Here is a 22,854-nt window from a genome sequence, read left to right as displayed (position 1 = left end):
TGTTTTGAGGGGCTTCCAGGAGTCTGAGGTGAGGGCTGAAGAGGAGGAAACAGAAGTCAGGGCCCAGTCTTCATGCCTCAGCTTCAACCAGAGATGTTACATTTGTATCTATTATTTATTTATATTGCCTGTGGTGTGCTCAGTCCAGTCGGACTCTTTGCAACCGCATGGACTATAGCCTGCCAGGTTCACCTCTGTCCATGGAATTTTCCAAGCGAGAATACTGGAGTGGGTTGCTGACACCTTCTCCTGGGGAGCCTCCCCACCCAGGGATTGAGCCCGCATCTTTTGCATCTCCTGCATTGGCAGGTGGGTTTTTTACCCCTGTGCCTCCTGGGATGCTGCATTCAGACCCTTCGGGCAAAGCTGCTGTAAAAACCTTATACTGGACTTCTCTGGTGGTCCAGTGGTTAAGAATCTGCTTGCCGATGCAGGGGACATGGGTCCCTTCCCTGGTCTGAGAAGACCCCACATGCAGTGGAACAGCTAAGCCCTGGTGCCCTGGGCTTAGTCGCGCCACTATGGAGCCCACATACCTAGAGCCGTGACCCGCAGCAAGAGAAGCCACCGCAGTGAGAAGCCAGTGCACTGCAACTTGAGAGTAGCTCCCACTTGTCAAAACTAGAGAAAAACCAGCACAGCAATGAAGACCGAGTGTGGCCAAAAACAGTTATACTTCCCGACTCAATCATGAGGCTGAAATGCACTGAAGGGTTGAGAGTTCCCGAAGATCACATAATTGAATAGTGGAAAAGACTCTGATGCTGGGAGGGATTGGGGGCAGGAGGAGAAGGGGACGACAGAGGATGAGACGGCTGGATGGCATCACTGACTCAATGGACGTGAATCTGAGTGAACTCCAGGAGTTGGTGATGGACAGGGAGGCCTGGCGTGCTGCAATTCATGGGGTCGCAAAGAGCCAGACACGACTGAGTGACTGAACTGAACTGAAAGTACAGTGGAAACTTCTTCTTCTAGGTCTCAATATAGTTTGCAGAATTTTGAAATTTCCATCTTGGTTTCAGATTTCAAAAATCTCTGATTAATCTCTCAAACATTTCTTTGCAATACTGTATAAAGTCATGCTGTGAACTGTCTGGGACAAATTCAGTAAAAGCTCATGTTGTTTTAATTCATTCTCAAACAACAAATCCAAGCTACTTTATTTTCATAAGCAAAAAGCTTTCAGGCACAAACCCAAATGAAATTCTCCAATTTGGAACTCAACTGAGCACTTATATAATTTATTCCAGGGAGAGATAAGAGGCTTAGTTTACATACCAATATGCATAAGTTGATAATGCCTGACTGAGAAATATCTTGAGGTCATCACTGGCCACAGAGATAATGCAGCAATGGTTTGTACTGTCTGCCATGGACATGGAGGAAAATGTGGTATCCCTGCTTTATCTTCGTCATGCCTGTCTCCTCTGATTACTATGCTTTGGCTTACAAATTGTTTTGGAGTTGTTCTTTCCCCAATTAGATGATGAATTTTCAAATTTAGGGACCGTGACTGAAATGCCTAGCAAATTGTTATATGTAAGTGTTCAGTTCAGTTCAGTCGCTCAGTCGTGTCCAACTCCTTGTGACCCATGAATCACAGCATGCCCACCAGGCCTCCCTGTCCATCACCAACTCCCGGAGTCCACCCAAACCCATGTCCATCGAGTCAGTGATGCCATCTCATCCTCCGTCGTCCCCTTCTCCTCTTGCCCTCAATCCTTCCCAGTATCAGGGTCCTTTCCAGTGAGTCAGCTCTTCACATGAGGTGGCCAAAGTATTGGAGTTTCAGCTTCAACATCAGTCCCTCCAATGAACACCCAGGACTGATCTCCCTTAGGATGGACGGTTGGATCTCCTTGCAGTCCAAGGTTCAGTTCAGTTCAGTTCAGTTCAGTCGCTCAGTCGTGTCCAACTCTTTGTGACCCCATGAATCGCAGCACGCCAGGCCTCCCTGTCCATTACCATCTCCCGGAGTTCACTCAGACTCACAACCATCAAGTCCGTAATGCCATCCAGCCATCTCATCCTCGGTCGTCCCCTTCTCCTCCTGCCCCCAATCCCTCCCAGCATCAGAGTCTTTCCCAATGAGTCAACTCTTCGCATGAGGTGTCCAAAGTACTGGAGCTTCAGCTTTAGCATCATTCCTTCCAAAGAAATCCCAGGGTTGATCTCCTTCAGAATGGACTGGTTGGATCTCCTTGCAGTCCAAGGGACCCTCAAGAGTCTTCTCCAACACCACAGTTCAAAAGCATCAATTCTTCGCTCAGCCTTCTTCACAGTCCAACTCTCACATCCATACATGACCACAGGAAAAACCATAGCCTTGACTAGACGGACAAGGTAGGAGCTAATAAATATTACTGTGTGATGGAACTGAGCTGAGTTGAACTGAATAAAATCGAATTGAACCAATTGAATTAAATGGTTTATCTTACCATCAAAATAAATACTCAGTGGGGAACATACCTCTACTCAGAGGCCAAAAATATTTTCAGTGATATTTTAAAATATTCTAGATTTCATTTGAGAATCTTTCTCAACAAGTTAATTTAAACTGACTCAGGGCTTCCTATTTTATTTTAGCTGGCCGGTATCAAAGCATGCAATGATTCACTCAGTCTTGTCTGACTCTTTGCGACCCCACAGACTGTAGCCTGTCAGGCTCCTTTGTCCATGGGATTCTCCATACAAGAATGCTGGAATGGGTAGCCATCGCTTCTCTAGGGGATTGTCCCAACCCAGGGATCGAACATGGCTCTCCCGCATTGCAGGCAGATTCTTTGCCATCTGAGCCACCAGGAGTCTTGGAACAAAATTAAATCTCAATACAACTAAATGTATTCTGTAATTGTGCTGTCTTTGGCTGCTGAGTTATCAGTAGCCATGAAAAATGGGGCCGTAGATAATGGAGATCATAGGAAATTGATTTGTGAATGTTTCTAAATAAATGGTTGGAAACAGGAATGAATTAGATCACAGAAGGGAACCAAGTCCACAGAAACTGCCAACATCATGAGACTGGATGCTGTCTTTCCACCATATGGTTTCTGAGTTAACTGTCCTTCCCAAGGACCTTTGCGCTCAGCTCTCAATAGCAAACCATGCACAGTGCAAAGCTGAAATTAGAGTAGAAAGTGTCTGAGTCACAGATAACACAGATTGGGCTGCCTAAATGACAGACTTTACGTCTCCCATTTCTGGACTTGGGTGTACCAGATCAGCAGGCCAGCAGGCTTGGGTTCCCTTCCTGCCTCAGAGATGGCAGTCTTCTGACGATATCCTCACATGGCAGGGAGAGAGCCACCACGCTCTCTGGTGTCTCTTCCTATAAGGGCTCCACCTTCAGGACCTATGCACCTCACAGAGGCCCCACTTCCTGCCACCACCATTCTGGGCTTGGGGCTTCATTCTCCATGTCCTAGGGGACACAGACATTCAGCCCATTGCAGTGTGTGAGAAGCCTGGTGCATCTAGGGATGACCTTGGGGGCAATCTGGCCTTTTTGGACTCATCTGCAGAGGGTCGTCACCAAAGGGCAGAGGCAGTGAGACCACGAGGGCAAGGGAACACCCTGGAGGGCCAGGTGTCAGAGTGCCAACAGGGAAGCCCGGGTCCCCTCCTCCCTGCAGTGGGGCGGACATGCTAAAGTGCCTCCCTGGGCAGTCTTCTGCCCAATCAGGGACAGGCTGAGCCTTGATGGCTTACATTTACTTGCAAACATGGAAGTCTGCTTGGCTGGGCTTCTATATGGATTTAAAGTACAGACCATCTCCAGGAAGAAATCTTATTCATGCTTAGAAGTTACAAATCTCAGTCCACTATGCGGCCACAACTGCACCTTTGTTTCTGAGCCTCACTGCCCTGACTCCATTGGATGGCAGGAAATTAATCTCCAGTCACAGGATGCCCCTCCCCTCTCTGAGGTTGTGCTGAGTTCTGTGGGGTGTACTTTGCACCAAGCCTTCGGGCGGGTGGGAGGACACAGGGGGCATGTTAGCTCAGTGCTATTAGCTCAAGCAAGTGTGTGCTGAGAGCTCCCTCTGCCCACTGGGTCTGCATTATCAGTCCTTGTAGGTCCTGCCAACTGGCTTCTTACAGATCCAGAAGCTTGGCTGTTACTTCTGTTCCTCAGTTTGGGGCACAAATTACTTTCCCTCTTCTTCTGCAAGTGAAAGTTAACAGCTCAATTATATTTTAAATCTGACAGCAGGTTTTATTCAAAATATGAGGAAACTAATAGAAAGCAGAGACTGAGTTCTTAAATATATTTTTAAATAGGTCTCCCACATTCTTGCACGGTGTGCAGCCTATACACCGTTACATGTGGCAATTATGGCAGCTCAGTTCAGTTCAGTCGCTCAGTCTTATGTGACAATTTATGAGCCCATGTCCTTCACCAACTCCCAGAGCTTGCTCAGATTCATGTCCATTGAATCCGTGATGCCATCCAAACATCTTGTCCTCTGTCATCCCCTTCTCCTCCTGCCTTCAATCTTTCCCAGCTTCAGGGTCTTTTCCAATGACTCAGTTCTTCAAATCAGGTGGCCAAAGTATTGAAGCTTCAGCTTCAGCATCAGTCCTTCCAGTGAATATTCAGGACTGATTTCCTTTAGGATGGGCTGGTTGGATCTCCTTGAGTCCAAGGGGCTCTCAAGAGTCTTCTTCAATACCACAGTTCACATCACAGTTCAAAAGCATCAAATTTTTAGCACTCAGCTTTCTTCATGGTCCAACTCTCACATCCATACATGACTACTGGAAAAACCATAGCTTTGACTAGCTGGACCTTTGTCGGCAAAATAATGTCTCTGCTTTTTAATATGCTGTCTAGGTTGGTCATAGCTTTTCTTCCAAGGAGCAAGTGTCTTTTAATTTCATGGCTGCAGTCACTATCTGCAGTGATTTTGGAGCCCCCCAAAATAAAGTTTGTCACTGTTTCCATTGTTTCCCCATCTATTTGCCATGGAGTGATGGGACCAGATGCCATGATCTTAGTTTCTTGAATGTTGGGTTTTAAGCCAACTTTTTCACTTTCCTCTTTCACTTTCATCAAGAGGCTCTTTAGTTCCTCTTTGCTTTCTGTCTTTATGGTGGCGTCATCTGCATGTCTGAGGTTGTTGATATTTCTCCTGGCAATCTTGACTCCAGCTTAAGATTCATCCAGCCCAGCATTTCACATGATGTACTCTGCCCAGAAGTTAAATAAGCAGGGTGACAATATATAGCCTTGATGTACTCCTTTCCCAATTTGGAACCAGTCCATTGTTCCATGTCTGATTCTAACTGTTGCTTCTTGACCTGCATACAGATTTCTCAGGAGGCAGGTAAGGTGGTCTGGTATTCCCATCTCTTTAAGAATTTTCCACAGTCTCTTGTGGTCCACACAGTCAAAGGCTTTGGGGTAGTCAATAAAACAGAAGTAGATGTTTTTCTGAAACTCTCTTGCTTTTTCTATGATCCAAAGGATGTTGGCAATTTGATCTCTGGTTCCTCTGCCTTTTCTAAATCCAGCTTAAACATCTGGAAGTTCTTGGTTCCCGTATGGTTGGAGCCTCGTTTGGAGAATTTTGAGCATTACTTTGCTAGTGTGTGAGATGAGTGCAATTGTGCAGCAGTTTGAACATTCTTTGGCATTGCCTTTCTTTGGGATTGGAATGAAAACTGTTCTTTTCCAGTCCTGTGGCCACTGCTGAGCTTTCTAAATTTGCTGGCATATTGAGTGCAGCACTTTAATAGCATCATCTTTTAGTATTTGAAATAGCTCAGCTGGAATTCCATCACCTCCACCAGCTTTGTTCGTAGTGATGCTTTCGAAGGCCAGGGCTTCACCTGTGGCTCAGCTGGTAAAGAATCCGCTTGCAATGCAGGAGACCTGGGTACGATCCCTGGGTTCGGAAGATCCCCTGGAGAAGGGAAAGGTGACCCACTTCAGTATTCTGGCCTAGAGAATTCCGTGGACTGTATAGTCCATGGGATCTCAAAGAGTCAGACATGACTGAGCGACTTTCACTTCCTAAGCCCCCCTTGACTTTGCATTCCAGGATGTCTGTCTTTGGTGAGTGATCACACCATCATGGTTATCTGGGTTGTAAAGATCTTTTTTGTATAGTTCTGTTTATTCTTGCCACCTCTTCTTAATATCTTCTGCTTCTGTTAGGTCCATACCCTTTCTGTCCTTTATTGAGCCCATCTTTGCAGGAAATGTTCTCCTGGTATCTCTAATTTTTTTGAAGAGATCTCTAGTCTTTCCCATTCTATTGTTTTCCTCTATTTCTTTGCACTGATCACTGAGGAAGGCTTTCTTATCTCTCCTTGCTATTCTTTGGAACTCTGCCTTCAGATGGGTATATCATCCCTTTTCTCCTTTTTCCTTTCATTTCTCTTCTTTTCACAGCTATTTGTAAGGCCTCCCGAGACAACTATTTTGCCTTTTTGCATTTCTGTTTCTTGAGGATAGTCTTGATCACTGCCTCCTGTACAATGTCACAAACCTCCACCCATAGTTCTTCAGGCACTCTATCAGATCTAATCCCTTGAATCTATTTGTCACTGCCACTGTATAGTCTAATGAACTTCATTTAAGTCATACCTGAATGGTCTAGTGGTTTTCCTTACCTTCTTCAGTTTAAGTCTGAATTTTGCCAATAAGGAGTTCATGATCTGAGCCACAGTCAGCTCCTGGTCTTGTTTTTGCTGACTGTATAGAGCTTATCCACCTTAGACTGCAAAGATTATAATCAATCTGATTTTAGTATTAACCATCTGGTGATGTCCATGTATGAAGTCATCTCTTGTGTTGTTGGAAGAGGGTGTTTGCTATGACCAGTGCGTTCTCTTGGCAAAACTCTGTTATCCTTTGCCCTGTTTCATTTTGTACTCCAAGGCCAAACTTGCCTGTTACTCCAGGTATCTTTGACTTTCTACTTTTGTGTTGAAGTCCCCTATGATGAAAAGGACATCTTTTTTTTTTTTTTTTTGGTGTTAGTTCTACAAGGTCTTATAGGTCATCATCGAACAATTCATCTTCAGCCTCTTCAGCATTAGTGGTTGGGGCATAGATTTGGATTACTGTAATATTGAATGGTTTGCCTTCATTTTTGAGACTGCATCCAAGTACTGCATTTTGGACTCTTTTGTTGATTATGAGAGCTACTGCATTTCTTCTTAGGGATTCTTGCCCACAGTAGTAGATACAATGTTCATCTGAACTAAATTCGCCCATTCCAGTTCACTTTAGTTCACTGATTCCTAAAATGCCCATGTTTTCCCTTGCCATCTCTAGTTTGACCACTTCCAATTTACCTTGATTCATGGATCTAACACTCCAGTTTCCTATCGTTATTATTCTTTACAGCATCAGACTTTACTTCCATCACCAGTCACATCCACAACTGGGCATTGTTTTCACTTTGGTTCTGTCTCTTCATTCTTTCTGGAATTATTTCTCCACTCTTCTCCAGTAGCATATTGGGCACCTACTGGCCTGGTGAATTCATCTTTCAGTGTCATATCTTTTTGCCTTTTCATAGTATTCATGGGGTTCACGAGACAAGAATACTGAAGTGGTTTGCCATCCCCTCCTCCCGTGGACCACGTTTTGTCAGAACTCTCCATGACCCATCCAACATGGGTGGCCCTGTATGGCATGGTTCACAGTTTCATTGAATTAGACAAGGCTGTGGTCCATATGATCAGTTTGGTTGGTTTTCTCTGATAGCTGTTTTCATTCTGTCTGCCCTCTGATGGATAAAGATAAGAATCTTGTGGAAGCTCCTGATGGAAGAGACTGACTGTGGGGGGGATCTGGATCTTGTTCTGATGGGCGGGTCCATGCTCAGGAAATCTTTAATCAAATTTTCTGTTGATGGGCAGGGCTGTGTTCCTTCCCTGTTGTTTGGCCTGAGGCCAAACTATACAGGGTAATGTGGTAATAGTGACCTCTTTCAAAAGGACTAATGCATGCACTGTGTATTCAGTGCCCCTGACCCCACAGCAGGCCACTGTATACGTACGCCTCCACCAGAGACTCCTGGACACTCACAGGCAAGTCTGGCTCAGTCTCTTGTGGGGACACTGCTCCTTTCTCCTGGGTCCTGGTGCACACAAGGTTTTGTTTGTGCCCTCCAAGAGTCTGTTTCTCCAGTCCTGTGGAACTGTGTAATCAAATCCCACTGGCCTCCAAAGTCAAATTCCCTGGGGTTCTCAGTCCCTTTGCCAGATCCCCAGGTTGAGAAATCCATTGTGGGTCCTAGAACTTTCTTAACAATGCAAGAATTTCTTTGGTACAATTGCTCTGCAGTTTGTGGGTTGTCTTCTCATTGGCTCTGTAGTGGGGCTAATGGCGACCTCCTCCAAGAGGGCTTACGCCACATGCTATGTGTCCCAGGTCTGCTGCAGCCAGAGACCCTGCCCAGTATACAAGGTTTGTATACTGGAAACTAAAAGCACTGATGATAGAAATCAAGTGAGATCTATATCAACAAACAAAGATTCATGGGGTAGGGGCCTCAACATTGTTAAGATATGAATTCTTTTCACATCATAGATTCAGTATAATGCCAACCAAAATCACACAATAAAATTTTCTGTAGAAACTGACAAGCTGATTCTAAATTTTCTATGGAAAGGTGAAGGCATTTGAATAGCTAAAATAATTTTTCAAAAGAAGAGCAAAGTTGGATAACTCACATTATCTAATTTCAAGATTTATTACAAAGCTACAAAAAAAGACAGTGGTATTGATGTAAAAATAAACCAGTGAAACAGAACATAGAGTCCATAAATAACACACATGTACATGATCAATTGATTTTCAACAAAGGCAACTGAATGGAGAAAGGTTAGCCTTTTCAATAAATAGCTTTGAAACATATCTGCATATGCAGAGAAAAAGAGTTTCAACTTATGCCTCATACTTTACACAATAATTAACTCACAATGGATTATAGACCTACGAGTAAGAGCTAAAACTTCTAGAAGAAATCATAGGAGGAAATCGTCATAATTTCTTAACTATTTCACTAAAATCACAGTTCATAAAAGAAAAGACTTGATAAGTTGAACTTCAGCAAAATTTACAACGTCTGCTATAGAAAAAACACTGTTAAGAAAATATGAAACTAGAATACTTTCTAACACCATACACAAAAATAAACTCAAAATGGATTACAGGTCTAAATGTAAGACCAGAAACTATAATACTCCTAGAGGAAAACATAGGCAAAACACTCTGACATAAATCACAGCAGGATCCTCTATGACCCAGCTCCCAGAGTAATGGAAATAAAAGCAAAAATAAACAAATGGGACCTAATTAAACTTAAAAGCTTTTGCACAATGAAGGAAACTATAAGCAAGGTGAAAAGACAGCCTTCAGAATGGGACAAAACAATAGCAAATGAAGCAATTGACAAAGAATTAATCTCAAAAATATACAAGCAGCTCAATACCAGAAAAATAAATGACCCAATCAAAAAAATAGGCCAAAGAACTAAACAGACATTTCTCCAAAGAATAAATACAGATGGCTAACAAACACATGACAAGATGCTCAACCTCACTCATTATCAGAGAAATGCAAATCAAAACCACAATGACGTACCATCTCACGTTGGTCAGAATGGCTGCTATCCAAAAGTCTACAAGCAATAAATGCTGGAGAGGGTGCAGAGAAAAGGGAACCCTCTTACTCTGTGGATGGGAGTGCAAACTAGTACAGCCACTATGGAGAACAATGTGGAGATTCCTTTAAAAAATGGGAATGGAACTGCCATACAGCCCAGCTATCCCACTGCTGGGCATACACACTGAGGAAACCAGAATTGAAAGAGACACGTGTACCCCAATGTTCATTGCAGCACTGTTTACAATAGCCAGGACATGGAAGTAACCTAGATGTCCATTGGCAGACAAATGAATAAGAAAGCTGTGGTACATATACACAATGGAATATTACTCAGCTATTTAAAAGAATGCATTTGAATCAGTTCTAATGAGGCAGATGAAACTGGAGCCTACTATACAGAATGAAGTAAGTCAGAAAGAAAAACACCAATACAGTGTATTCATGCATATATATGGAATTTAGAAAGATGATAACGATGACCCTATATGCAAGACAGCAAACACAGAGATAAACAGACTTTTGGACTCTGTGGGAGAAGGCGGGGTGGGAGGATTTGAGAGAATAGCATTGAGACATGTATATTATCATAAGTGAAATAGATCACCAGTCCAGGTTCAATGCATGAGACAGGGTGCTCAGGGCTGGTGCACTGGGATGACCCTGAGGGATGAGATGGGGAGGAGGTGGGAGGGAGGGTTCAGGATGGGGGACACATGTACACCCATGGTTGATTCATGTCAATGTATGGCAAAAACCAATACAATATTGTAAAGTAATTAGCCTCGAATTAGAATAAATAAATAAATTTTTTTTAAAAAAAAGAAAAAAAGGAAAAGTCAAGCCACACGCTGAAATAAAATACATATTAATCATGTATCTGACAAAACACTCATTTCCAGACTATATAAAGCATTTGATAACTCAAAAATAAGTAAACTACTCAATTAAAAGAAATGGACAAAATATATTTAAAAGACACTCCACTTCTACTATATCTGGATGGCAAACAAGAACATAAAAAAGATGGTCAACATCATTAGTCATTGAAAAGTGAAAGTTGTTCAGTTGTGTCCAACTCTTTGCGACTCCCTGAACTGTAACAAGCCAGGCTCCTCTGTCCATGGAGTTCTCCAGGCAAGAATACTGAAGTGGGTTGCCACTTCCTTCCCAACCCAGGGATTGAACCTGCATCTCCTGCATAGCAGGCAGATTCTTTACCATCTGAGCTATCAGGGAAGCCATTAGAGAAATGCAAATTAAAACCGCAATGAGATATGACTCCATACTTGTTATAATGGCTAAATTTTTTAGTGAACACATCCAGATGCTGAGAAAGATGTAGAACAACTGAAACTCTCACACATGTTGATACGAATGCGACTGGTCCTCCACTTTGGAAAACAGTTTGACAGTTTCTCACAAAGTTAAACACACGTACACTTAGCAGGAGAATGAAAAATCTGGCTTAAAAACCAACATGCAAGAAACTAAGATCATGGCATCCAGTCCCATCACTTCATGGCAAATAGATGGGGAAACAATGGAAACAGTGTCAGACTTTACTTTTTCGGATTTCAAAATCACTGCAGATGGTGACTGCAGCCATGAAATTAAAAGACACTTGCTCCTTGGAAGAAAAGCTATGACCAATCTAGACAGCATATTAAAAAGCAGAGACATTATATTGCCAACAAAGGTCCATCTAGTCAAAGCTATGGGTTTTCCAGGATTCATGTATGGATGTGAGAGTTGAACCATAAAGAAAGCTGAGTGCTGAAGAATTGGATGTTTGTGAACTGTGGTGTTGGAGAAAACTCTCGAGAGTCCCTTGGACTGCAAGGAGATCAAACCAGTCAATCCTAAAGGAACTGAGTCCTGACTATTCATTGGAAGGACTGATGCTGAAGCTGAAGCTCCAATACTTTGGCCACCTGATTTGAAGAACTGAGTCATTGGAAAAGCCCCTGATGCTGGGAAAGATTGAAGGCAGGAGGAGAAGGGGATGACAGAGGATGAGATGGTTGGATGGCATCACATAATTGATGGACATGAGTTTGAGTAGGCTCCAGGAGTTGGTGAAGGACAGGGAGGCCTGGCGTGTTGCAGTCCATGGGGTCACAAAGAGTCGGACATGACTGAGTGACTGAACTGATACTGATAAACTTAGCATATCTAAGAAAGTCCACTCCTGGAGAAAAAGCTTACATTCACACAATGTCCTGTCCATGAACATTTATAGTAGCTTTATTCATAATCACCACACATCAGAAAATACTGCAATGTTCCTCCCTTTGGTAAATGTATAATCACACTTCCTCACCTTTACAGGCAGAAACAGTACTCAGGAAGCAAAAGGAATGAGCTCGTGATGTATACAATACCACCCACAGGTCTCAAAGGCAGTATGCTCGTTCAGAGTGAAGGCAGACTCAGAAACCCGCACAGTCACTGTCACATGGCCTGCTGGATAAGGCAAAATTACAGAGACAGAAAACAGGCCAGTTGGTGACAGAACTCGGGGTGGGGGAAAAGGAATTTGGGGGGTGATGGAATTTAATTGTATCAGTGATTACATGACTATGAATGCATGAAGATTCATAGAGATGTACGCTAAAAAGAGTGAATTCTACTGTACAGAAAAAATTTCAAGTGAATAAAAACACATTATACATATGCACATACACACTCACACAGGAATATTATTCAGCCTCAAGGAAGGAAATCCTGCCATTTGTGATGACATGGTTGAACCCAGAGGGCATTATGCTATGTGAAATAAACCAGTCTCAAAAGACAAATTCTAATAATTGCACTTACGTGAGGAATATAAAATAGTGAACCTCATGGAAGCAGAGAGTAGAATGGTGACTGCCAAGGACTGGGAGAGGAGAAAATGAAGTGGTAATAACCAAAGGATGAGTTCATGCATGCTAAGTCACTTCAGACTCTCTGTGACCCCATGGACTGTAGCTCTCCAGGCCCCTCTGTCCATGGAATTCTCCAGGCAAGAATGCTGGAATGGGTAGCCATTCCCTTCTCCAGGGGATCTTCCTGACCCAGGGATCAAACCCAGGTCTCCTGCATTGCACGCAGACTTTTTACCATCTGAGCCCCCAGGGAAACCAATCGAAGGGTACAAAGTTTCAGTTGTGCAATAACTGAATAAGTCATAGAGATCCACTACACAGCATAGTGGCTAGAGCAACACTGCATCAGAGACTTAGAAATTTGCAAAGAGAGTCGATCTTGCACTGTGCTCTTATTACACACAGAAATAATAATAAAGAGTGTGGGAGAAAACCTTTCAAGATGATATATGTTTATGCCATAGATCATGGTGATGATTTCACGAGGGTAGATTCATCTCCAAACACCTCAAGTTTTATATATTAACTATATACAGGTTTTGCATGTTAATCATAGCTCAATAAAATGGTTTAAAAATGAAAACAAAGCCTGAATCTGTACTTGGAAAGGTCTCTGGAACTTAGTTAGGATTTATTACAATTGGCTATTACAGATGTATGGATGGATGTACTAATGCTATTCACCTTGTATTTGACCCATGAAGCAGATTACAAGCTATTTTCCAACTCAATCGTTACAAATTAACTCAGAGATACCTTGACTACAGTCAAAGCCCTGACTTTCTACCAAGAAACTCTTTGGACCGGTCAACAAGCTTTGTACCTCTCAGGCCTCCATTTGTTTTTCATTAACCAGAACATTCCCAAAGGAGAGACTACATTTTCTGATTCAGCATCAAAAACAGAACAGAGCAGTGGTCACCAAAGAAATATTTCCTATACAACGAGGCAGCCCAGAAATGCTGGAAGCAGAATTTAGCGTGTCTCGAAGCAGCTGGGTTTCACACGGACATAGCACAGCACAGACGACAGCACCCAGAGAAACAAGCATAAAATGTCCATGACTTATGTGTAACTTCCCCAAGCTTTTTTAAATGTCCAGCTCTTCCAGTTCTGTTTTAGGGTGAAGTGTGAACTCTGAGATAGGCATGAACTCTATGTGTTATTCATTCACACTCCCTGGCACATGTTGTCATGGAAAGTTTGTTGAATTAAAGAAAGCATGGATAAATACGAACAGTAAAGAAAGCCTGATGTTGTTTCTAACCATCCCCGTGTGCTGAGGCCACAGGTGGGTGCATCCAGTCTCCTGACCTGGCCCTGTACCTGCAGCTGGGTGCCCCTGAGGTCGTGGGCCAGGGTGAGCATGTAGGGGTCGGGAGCAGTTGGCCACACAGGTCCATTGCTGGAGGCATCAGTCTACTCGGCCAGGACCAGCTCCCGTACAGAGCTTTTGGAACCATCTCTGAAATACACCCCCTTTTCCATCCTGAGGTAAATCCATGAATTTCCAAACTTTTCAAGGAGATGATAAGAGGTGGGGTTCATTGAGGTCCTGGAAGGGTGGTGAGTGTCCTGGAAGCCTTACCTGTGTAGGACCAAGTGGAGGTCGTGAAGGGTGTGCGTGTCCGCAGGAAGAGGGTGAGAAGGCGGAGCGCTCATAAGTCTGGGAGTCACAAGAGGCAGCTGGGACAGGTACCCGCAGGGTCACCTTCACACGAGGGAGAGGCATGAATGTGCTTTCCCTGAACTTGACTAAACCTTTGAGGATAACAAACCCAGCTTCTCCCACTCGGGCCTCAACAGCAGCCAGCACAGTGCTAAGTGGCTAACAGAGGTTTCACACAAATCCCTGATAAATTGAACTAAATGAGAACCTGGTGCTGAATGAAGCCAAATTCATCAACTGAAGCAAAAACTGGGGTGGAAAACACTGACGTAATTCAAAGTATCATTTCTCCTCTATTCTGACCACGCAGTATGAGGCCCTGAGAGAAGTTCGATTCTTTTGAGAGCAGTCAAAACTAAGAGACATAGGGAACTCCCTGGTGGTCCAGTGGTTAGGACTCCATGCGTCCATGGCAGGGGGCATGGGTTCAATCCCTTGTTGGGGAACTAAGATCCCACAAGCTGTGTAGCACAGCAAAAGTGAAAAGTGGGGGTGTCACTCAGTCGTGTCCGACCCTGTGCAACCCCATGGACTGTAGCCCGACAGGCTTCTCTGTTCACGGAATTCTCCAGGCAAGAATCCTTCTCTAGGGGATCTTCCCCACCCAGGGATCAAACCCAGATCTCCTGCACTGAGGTGGATTCTCTACCACTGAGCCAACACAAGAGACATTTACAGGAATGAGACCATGTAGTGTGGAGACGGCAGGCAGGTTTGAACTTGACTACTGGTTCTGCTCCACTGAGAACACTGTTGAGAGGTCGGTGTTGACAGAGATGAAGCTCCTTCTGCCTTGATTGACCAGCAATGTCTGTCACGATCAGGGAAACAGGACTGGGACCACGTGCTCACGCCTGCCATTCCTGCTGGCGGAAGAGATGGGCCTGTACCTCAGTATGTGAATTTGGCGGGGGAGTTCAGCTTTCTGGGTCTCCATTTCCTTGACTATGTAATAGTTCAAACGAGATGTCCTTGAAAGTCTCTACCAGCTCCAGGAAGAGAAGGGAGTATGAAGGTCCTTTCTATTTAGTGAACGCTCTAAAAATCATCCTTAACTAATTTTTGCTGATGATGTCATTATGTACTAAAAGTAATAAACAATTGTGAAAGAGCGTTATCACTTCCCAGAGCGGATGGATGCTTCTAACTTGTCTCTGCAGATCTGCCTTCTTCCTTTCTTCAGCCTGCTCTCTGCAGCAGGGGCTGACTTGTTTCACCTTCATCAACCAGCCTCTTTGCCACCTGGCTTCCGGGTGGGTTTGGGTAATGAGGACCCTGGCAGGAAACAGAAGGGAACGTGAGAGGAAGGGGGAAGATTAAGAGAGGGAGAAAAGTGAGCAGGAGGAAACCCAGGCTCCCTCCCTGCAGGGTTGCTCTGTCCCTTGAGGAAGGTCATCACTTCTCGAAAGCTGGACTAGTCCACAAGACTCTACTGGATTCTGCTAACCAGTCTTCCCTTCAGTCCTCCAAGTTCAGGATGGTAACAGCCCACTGATGCAGTGTTCCCTGTGGTCTCCATCTGCACCGATATAAACAGTTGCTTTCTTCAGTTCAGTTCAGTTCGGGCACTCAGTCATGTCCAACTCTTTGTGACCCCATGAATCACAGCACGCTAGACCTCCCTGTCCATCACCAACTCCCGGAGTTCACTCAGACTCACGTCCATCGAGTCCGTGATGCCATCCAGCCATCTCACCCTCTGTCATCCCCTTCTCCTCCTGCCCCCAATTCCTCCCAGCATCAGAGTTTTTACAGTGAGTCAACTCTTCGCATGAGGTGGCCAAAGTACTAGAGTTTCAGCTTTAGCATCAGTCCTTCCAGTGAACTGATCTTTAGGATAGACTGGTTGGATCTTCTTGCAATCCAAGGGACTCTCAAGAGTCTTCTCCAACACCACAGTTCAAAAGCATCAATTCTTCGGTGGTCAGCTTTCTTCACAGTCCAACTCTCACATCCATACATGAACACTGGAAAAACCATAGCCTTGACTGGACAGACCTTTGTTGGCAAAGCAATGTCTCTGCTTTTGAATATGCTATCTAGGTTGGTCATAACTTTCCTTCCAAGGAGTAAGTGTCTTTTAATTTCATGGCTGCAATCACCATCTGCAGTGATTTTGGAGCCCCCCAAAATAAAGTCTGACACTATTTCCACTGTTTCCCCATCTATTTCCCGTGAAGTGATGGGACCAGATTCCATGAAAAAGTCAAAGCATTAGTCACTCAGTCATGTCTGACTCTTTGCAACCTCATAGACTGTAAGCCTGCCAGGCTCCTTGGACCATGGGATTTTCCAGGCAAGAATATTGGAGTAGGTTGCCATTCCCTTCTCCAAGTGACCTTCCTGACTCAGGGATCGAACCTGTATCTCTTATGTCTCCTGCATTGGCAGGCGGGTTTCTTACCATCTGAGCCACCAAGAAAGCCCTAAACCTCCTTTAATTATCCTAATTTGAAGGTGACATCTGTTTACTGGTAGGATGTAGATCCATCATCTCAGAGTCTTTTACAAGTTAATAAATAATAAATGTTGCTTAATTAATGAACTGTGTATAAGACCTATATCTGCTAAGACCTTATAGCCTTTGAAGAACTATCATCTTTGAAGAAATGGGACAAAGGTTGCAGACAGTAAGGACAGAGAAGAATTGTGGAGCAGAAACCAGGGTTTCTGATTGAGAGTGACTATCTGGACCAAACAGAAGGATGTGACACCTGTAGACCAGCATGACTCTTCTGGGATCTCTCTTGTTCTCTAAGCCTCTCTCTTAGTATCACTGTTAAAAATCTTTACAGTTTTATTCTCCCTTATCTATCTAGCTAGCTAGCTATCCTTCTACCTACCTAGCTACCTATCAACTAACTCCCTAGGGATAATCTGAGGGATGCATTTCAACTGTCCCTTTCATCTCCCTCTAGTTCCAGCACCATTCTTGTCCAGTAAGACTTGAACAGGGTAGCCAACTTTGCTTCTTCACAAAGCTGCTATTCTCAGAAAGGGAGAGTGCACGGAAGTGTAAATTGTAGGTTCTCTGATGGGTCCTGGCCTCAGTACAAGGGGACTACAAAGACATCAAAGACAGCCAGATAGGAACAGGAAGGCAAGACATCAACACAGAGACCAACTTAAAAATCTTTCTCACCACTCATTTCCTTGCCTGAGACACTGCTCCCAGGCTACCTGGTGTCAGCTAACCTTCTGGAAGACCGGGGAAGGAGTAGACTTCTTGGGGACGCTCTTTGCATGAGTTTTTCCTCTCATGCTCAGTTTTTGTTTTGTTTTGTTTGTTTTTTTGACCCCAACTACATGTTCTCTTGCTATCAGACAGAAAGAAAATTAATATAGTAACCTTGAGTTACCAAACTTTTACATTCCAGGCTCTAAGTTATAATGACCGGCAATCTCGTCTCCAATTTCTGAATGGAAAAAAAAAGATCGCAAAAGCCAAAAGCATTGTCATAGAACTGGAAATAAGCTAACAGAAGACATTGTCAGAACGGGATGAACTTCTCCATGCCAATGGGACTTCCTTGAGAAAATGACCCTGGCCTCAAAGTCTTTGGAATAAAGAGAACAGGGCCAGCAGACTGAACGAAGTGCACTTGGAGGAGAGCAGCAGAGTGTGCGTTCAGTTGTTCATTTCCTCACCCATCTTGCATTCTAGTCATTTATTGGACACCTGCTATGGGCCAGGCTATGGGTTAGATGGCAGGAGGTAACAGTAGGTGAAATAACAGATGTGGCCTTGTTATAAATGGAACTTGAGTCTGCTTGGTCATGCACAGCAAAGCCAACCCACTGACACTGAGTTGTGCTGCAAGAAAGTGAAGTATTTATTACAGGCGCCAAACAAGGAACCCAGGCAGCTCATGCTCAAAAGACCCAAACTCCCTGAAGGCTTTCAGGGGAAGGTTTTTAAAGACAAGGTGAGAGTGAGGTAGGGGGGTGGGGTTGTGGGGTGTGTGATCAGCTTGTGGGTGTGTTTCTGATTGGTTGGTGATAACTTAATTGGGAGTCAACATCATCAACACTCTGATTCCAATCAGTCTGGGGTTATCAACATGCTTGTGGGCAGCATGTGGTTAACTTCTCCTACCTGGTAGGAGTTTCAGTATTGGAAAATAGCTCATAGGATATTGCTCAGAATATTATCTATAACCCTTGAGAAGGAACTAAAAGGTCCTTGACTTTGTTTAATGGCTAAACTATTATTTTTTGTCTGTTTCCCTTTCTTCATTTTATCACTTCCCTGATTAAATTTATTCTTTGACTAAAATTCTTCTACAGACAAAAGGCAGACAGAGGACATGTGGGTGGGGGTGGGGGGGTGTCTGTTCTGGGAAATTCCCATAGGGTCCTGCTTAGCCTCTGCCTTCATGAAATTTATAATTCAGGGAGTAGTGGAAATTGCTATGGCGAAGTTCTAGAAAAGATAGCCACCAATTAATTTTTCTGTTGGAGAGGAGATTTCAGCTAATCATGAGGTAAATACCTTATGTTCTGGGGAAACTGCAGAAGGACTCTTTTGCCACCCAAACATAAAGTCAGTAGCCAGCCACTCTTGGGAGAAGAGATGAGGCCTAGCTGGGTGATTGTGGGTGACAGAACTGTGGCTGTTGTCCCCCTATTGACATCTGGAGTTTGAAGATGGGTGATCAGTCAGATGGGTAAACTTGGATTGGGATCAGTGGTCCCTTGGATGGGACAGGATCAAGACCCCCTCCTTCATGGTGTCAAAATTTTAACACCATAAGGAGCCAACTTAGGTTAGTTCTACTGAGTTCAAAGATCAGAAAATGAGTGTTATTTTATTATTGCCTTTAAGAGTCCAATCTGAGAGCCCATGTGTCAAGGTAGAAACCCTTCGGTCTCAAGGCCCATCCCACTTCTCACTGGCCATTGAGGAGCTCCTTCGCTGCTTTAGGTTCATACTTGCCCATTACACAGCCATCTGCTCTACTTAGTCCCTTTGTTTCCACCAGCTTGCAGCTGGTTGCTGGCCCCTGTGTTTCCCATCTGCTCCGCTAGGACACTGTCTCCACTGGGGAAGGGATTGTGTGTATTCGCATCACCCTGCAGCCCAGAAGAGAGTCTAGAAGGACGTCTGGGACATATTTTGGATTCATTTAACATCTGCTGAGTGAAATAAGAGGTGTGATTATCACAGTGTCCACTGCCCAGGCCCCTGTGGCCCCGGCAGGCAAACACTCTCTTGATCCCCACCCTGTGGGGTGGGATGGGCTCAGATAGGTTGGACTGGAAACCTCACCTCTCTGTGGTCCAACTTCATCAGCTCCCCATAGTCAGCCTCACTCCGCCATAGCCCTGGGGAGGCGGGGAGTGGTCTGCGGCCCTGCTCCTCATGGAACCCTGACTAGCTTCCTCCCCTTCATGGTGGGGGAACACCTCCTTCACTGCTCTTACCTCACTTCCCTCTGCTCCACCAAGACCCCAGACCACTCACCTCTCCTCTTCCCCCTCCCTCCCAGGCAAAGCCAGGTGAGAAAGTTGCCTTCAGGTCTGTCCTTAAACGGGGAACAGGGAGGCCCAGCTGCCATTTGAAGCTGGGAGGGAAGATGCAGGCAGGAGATGCAAGCAGGGCTAACTGTCAAGTGCTGCCACAAGGCGACAACAGGAATAGCCTGACCAGCATCCACCGGACGTGGCCACCGGGAGAGGCCCAGGCCCGGGAGAGTTGAGCCCAAGAAGCCAGAGTGTGGCCGTGTGAGAAATGCTTGCGAGTGAAGCGGGAGGGGATGGCGTGATTCACTCAGGCACTCAGCACAAAGCCAGTTGAGTGTGGAGGGAGTAGCTGAAGGGGAACACGTGTGTGTGTGTGTGGACACGTGTGTGTGTGTGTGTGTGATGGGTGACGGGAAATTTTTTTAATTTAAATTTTAAAAAGTTAGGATGAGGAAGGCTAGAGCACATCTGAACGCTGGGGCGGAGACACTGCAGTTACAGGAGCTCAGAGTGCGGCCCTGGACCTGAGGGGGTGGCTCCGTGTGAAGATGGCGGAGTGGGCAAGGACGCATGCGCGTGTGGAGACCTGCCGTCTGCGACCGTCTGCTTCGGGAGATGAGGCGGGGTCTCCTGAAGTAGGAGGGGAAGTGGATGGAGGTGATTGGTGACAGGGAGTGTTGCATGGGGAACGTGGGGATCGTCTGATAAACCGTGTGGAAACCCACAGGGAGCTGAGAGGGGAAACCAACAGTTGGTAGCCTGGAGGTATCCACTCTGCACCTAGAAAGGGAGGCAAGAGCGACGGCACGCTCACCTCCGCTGAAGGAGGAAACAGACAGAACAGGCTCCATCTTGAAAGCAGGACTCTTTCTTGGGCTGGACTGTGGACTTTGAGCTATATGCCCAGTATCTATGGAAATGACATATGAACTAGAAAACCAGACACCCGCCCCCCCCGCCCCACCGCCATGGAAGAGCCCCAGGGCTCCTATTTAGACTGTCTGTCGCCTAAAAGAATACCCTAATTATCTGTGTAACCAAATAGAATCATAAATTCTATTATGCTTATTGGGGTTTGACCACAGGCCTATTGATAATTGTCCACTGTTAACTACCTAGGCTTAAGGCATATGAATCATGGGTTTAAGGCATGCGAATCATGGGTTAACTTTGCATTTTTCTTTTCCTTTGTTCAGACTAGTTTCAGAGAATTTTAGGATGTGGGTTTGAGCACGTACACTTAGGATATATAAGGTTTCCACAAAAACTGGTCCTTGGCTAAGAGGAGAATCTGCCTTGGGCCTGCCGGTGTAATAAACTGCACTCCACTATCTGCATTGTTTTTCTGAGTGAGTTTGTTTCCTGGAATTCGTGGCTACTACACCGTGACACGGAAGCACCTCCTGCAAGTGGTGGAGGTGGACTGTTATTTCCTGTCCTGGGAATGCACAGTCCAACCTCAGGTAAACCCTTTTCTTAACTATCAGGGCATTTCTATTCTTGGCCAACAAGCAACTTCTGCATGAGAGAGAATTGCTTTCCTAATTGGGACCAAGAATTTTTTAATGTGTTAATTTTATCAGCCTCCATTTCCATGTTAATTTTATTTCAACTTTATTGTAAATCCTTATGGGCTTAGCTCTCATTGTGATTTTTAAAATTTGTACATTGGTCCCTGGTGGCTTTAAGAATCTGCCTACAATGCAGGAGACCCAGGTTTGATCCCTGGGTCGGGAAGACCCCCTGGAGAAGGAAATGGCAATCCACTCCAGTATTCTTTTCTGGAGAATTCCATTGACGGAGGAGTGTGACGGGCTACACTGTATGGTGTTACAAAGAGTCAGACATGACTGAGCAACTTACACGACTTTCACTTTCAATCTTACAACTAAGATTTTAAACCAGATCACCATTCATGACACGTGTCACTGTCTTTTCATGTTGTACTTTTTAAACTCACTTCTTATCTCCAACTACAAAATAGTTACATCCTAAGGAGATGATTTTAAGGCCTGAAGATGTTGCAGAAACGTGGGCTAATTCTATGGGTGGAATCGTTTTAATTATACGTAGTGACTAAGACCTGTGTTCTGTGTAGAGAAGCAAATGCGTTTTAACACCATTAATCATCATCACAGTCTCAAACACCCCATCCTCCTGGACTGACCAAGATAATGTGACCTGAAAAAGTCAAAAAGGAAAAAAATAAATCAAAACTCATTTGGTAAAATCTGGAAATTGTGTTTCAGCCAGATAGTTATATTAAACATGCATGAAGTCCTCTAGAGCCCACAGTACTTCCTGAGACCACAACACAGAGGGCTTGACCAATGGGAAGCTGGGGACCCAGTTCAACTGCTCAATGCAGAGTTCAGATTTGATAGTCAGATAATAAATATTATTCAAGTTAGAGAAGAGCCAGCAAACATCTATCAAGTAGTAAGTTTTTAAATTTGTACTTTGCGAAAATTGTCTTTAAACTTCAAGAAAACTCTAATCCACAGTTATACAGACTTGTCTTATAGGGTAAATATTTAAGGCTTAAGAATCACCTTAAATAATTCCGGTGGTTCAGATGGTAAAGAATCTGCCTGTAATGAGGGAGACCCAGGTTTAATTCCTGTGTTGGAAAGATCCCCTGGAGAAGGGAATGGCAACCCACTCCAGTATTCTTTCCTGGGAAATCCCATGGACAGAGGAGTGTGGCGGGCTACAGCCCATGGGTTCGCAAAGTCAGACACAATTGAGAGACTCACACTTTGCCTTTTCACTTTAGAACCACAGATGGTCGCTGTTGCATATACAGTGTTTTTGCTTGGTCTGTTTGTTTGCAACCCTTTAAATGCACAGAAAAACCACTGTGAGCTCACATGCCAAATTAAGAACAGGCTGAGGGCTTCAAATCAAAGTGTAGACATTTCCAGCTATACTTCAGCTCTTTCAGTGATGAACATCTCAGTATTTTCCAACAAGGCTCATTTGGTAATTAAACTCTTCTTAAATTCCTCTAGAATTCTAAAAATCCTTGAGCCAACTTTTCTTTTCCTTTAATTCCCACTTGTGTCTACTCTGACCTACAGAGCTGGCAAACCCTTTTCTTCCTTAAAGCCTTGGAAGTAGATGAAGTCTTTAGAACAGTCTCATTCATTTTATCCTAATTTGACACAGAATGGTTTCCAGACCCTCTACAATCTTGAATGCCCTTCCTGGCATCTTGCTGCCAA

The sequence above is a fragment of the Oryx dammah genome, unplaced genomic scaffold (assembly GCF_014754425.2).
Source record: "Oryx dammah isolate SB20612 unplaced genomic scaffold, SCBI_Odam_1.1 HiC_scaffold_4, whole genome shotgun sequence".
Lineage (NCBI taxonomy): Eukaryota > Metazoa > Chordata > Mammalia > Artiodactyla > Bovidae > Oryx > Oryx dammah.
The sequence above is the reverse complement of the archived record's forward strand: the minus strand, read 5'-3'. Positions refer to the sequence as shown.